Source organism: Octopus bimaculoides, chromosome 5 (assembly GCF_001194135.2).
Source record: "Octopus bimaculoides isolate UCB-OBI-ISO-001 chromosome 5, ASM119413v2, whole genome shotgun sequence".
NCBI lineage: Eukaryota > Metazoa > Mollusca > Cephalopoda > Octopoda > Octopodidae > Octopus > Octopus bimaculoides.
This window is the reverse complement of record NC_068985.1, coordinates 102,645,955-102,648,430: the sequence shown is the minus strand read 5'-3', so window position 1 is coordinate 102,648,430 and position 2,476 is coordinate 102,645,955. Positions and strand designations below refer to the sequence as shown.

General features: G+C 36.8%; 1 protein-coding gene across 6 annotated transcripts in view; it reads right to left on the bottom strand.

The window, feature by feature from the left end:
* Window positions 1–2,476, bottom strand: part of LOC106876426 (uncharacterized) — a 1,308,965-nt gene that overhangs the window by 780,639 nt on the left and 525,850 nt on the right. The gene's annotated exons all lie outside the window — the stretch shown is intronic.

Sequence of the window (2,476 nt, the reverse complement as noted above, 5' to 3'; positions counted from 1 at the left end):
TAAAATCAATTTATAAAAATTAAAATTAAATTGAGCCTTATAGATAAAGTATATATAAAATATATAGTTTTAGGGAAAATAACCAATTTTCAAGAACTCATCGATGAAAATCCACTATCACATATAGAAAAATTAATAATTAAAAGCACAATAAATGAGTATAATTATTGTGCTTTTAATTATTAATTTTTCTATATGTGATAGTGGATTTTCATCGATGAGTTCTTGAAAATTGGTTATTTTCCCTAAAACTATATATTTTATATATACTTTATCTATAAGGCTCAATTTAATTTTAATTTTTATAAATTGATTTTAATTGAGTTTTTTACCTGTAATTTTGGATTTTGTCCCTAATAATATTATTAGAAAATATATATACAAGGATGTAATGTATTGACACCTGCACATCCTTTTTACTTACATCCTGTTCACCTAACTGTGCGGACTATACATCCTGTTCACCTAGCTGTGCGGAGTATACCGAACTGGCAAGGTGCCTCAGTTTAGGTACCTAATTGAACAGAATCTTAATTATATTTTATATATATGCATGCGTTTGTGCGCATGCGCGCGCGCATGTTTATGCCTATATACTCATATGTATATTTTTGCACCGCATATGTGCATATATAACAATTGTATATATATATGTGTATTTGTATGTGTATATATGCATAACACCCATATAAATCTATATGTATACTTTCATTTCATATATATATATATATATATATATATATATATAAAACTTGACGCATGTATTTTTATAGATAAGTATTTCTACTTTCAGAAAACTAACAGCATTAGTCTCAACTTCGTGATCGAACGTGACAAGCAGTATTTATCAATGGGTGATCATTCTTATTGCTTTCAGACGTAGATGTATGGGCGTTGTTTTATTCATGTTGTATTCACGTATCATCTCCCAAGGGTATTGTCGATGTGATTGAAATAGTTGAAACACTCCAGCAGATTAACGTTGTCAGGAGATCAACTTGTGACTACGAGTGTGCCTGGTACAGCCATTACATAGATATACATTCAAGCTATCTCATTCGCTCAGTCTCCCTTTTGTTTCTCTCCTTTTCTTCTTCTGCACACACACACACACACACACACGCACACACACACACACACACACACACACACACACACACACACACGCACACACGTAAACAGTTTTGTAGTTTTGCGTTTACAATAATTCTTAATCTGCCACCACGTGCTAAATGAAGAACTGATGGCATGATTGTTAAAATGGCGGAGAACATAAAATCTTTATTGTTATTTGTTCTGGCTCTTTTAAGAATTCAAATCGCGCTGGACTCAATTAGCTATTCATATCTCTGAGTTCGATAAAATAAAGTACAGGTTATGAGAAAATATCACTAATGTTTTCTTCCCAACCTACATCATATTTTGCAAGTATTTGATGTACTCAACTTCATTACGTATGGTTGTTCCTGATTATTTGCCCAAACAAGGAATGCATCTATATTATTTTTGGTTCCTATGCTCTCCAACTGCTGATGGGAATGATCTTCGCGTATTTTCAACTCGTTTGCCTTTTTATTCACGGTGAGTTTAATATATTTACTCATCATGGTATTTCTGTGCCTGTAACGTTTATCCCAAGCGGGCAACGCCCCTCGGTAGCTCTGCCAGGCGAGGGATTTCTGGAAGTCATACATAGGCCCCGGCCCGAAAGTCCTCCGGAATAGACCGGTGAGTTGATCTTCGCACTTTTTCCTCCACTAACCCTTTATAGAACGCTAGAGTGGAACTACCACCGAAAGTATTTTCCACCTGGTGGAAGACTGTGAGTGCTTGACGGCACTCGAGGTGCCAAGCGCTCGTCCTCGGTCTACGCCTAATCCAAGATAACAGCTCAATCAAAGACACGAGCTGTGTAAGAGCAGGTCTGACACAGTGACCACACCTGCTCACCGTCAAGAAAACGCTGGAGATGCCGCAGTCTGCGCGCATTGTTGCGCACCATCAACCACGGCATGCTCAGGTCCACATTAAGCGGCTGTTGACAGTAGATGGAGCACCTTACCAGCAGAACGCGACCCCTCCACAGAAAGCGGAAGAGTATGTGGACCAGCTTGTTCAGCCAACATAAGGGGCAAGGGAGGACGGTCAAGTGGTAATAGATGACGGATGCGATGTTCGCATTCGCCACCTCGGCTCGACCTTTCAATAATAATAATAATAATAATAATAATAATAATAATAATAATAATAATAATAATAATAGGAAGTTGAGAAGACACCGGGGAAGTTTAACATGTGAGTACGATAAATCACTGCTCCGAAACTTATCCAAAAACATCGGAAATAAAGACATCGCATGGAGCCAAAAAATAGCTGACAAAGGGTTGGACTATATCCGAGTAAGTAATACTCATTGAAATTTATTTCTATTTTTCCAAATATAATGATGTATTTTAACTTGATACCTCCACTACCC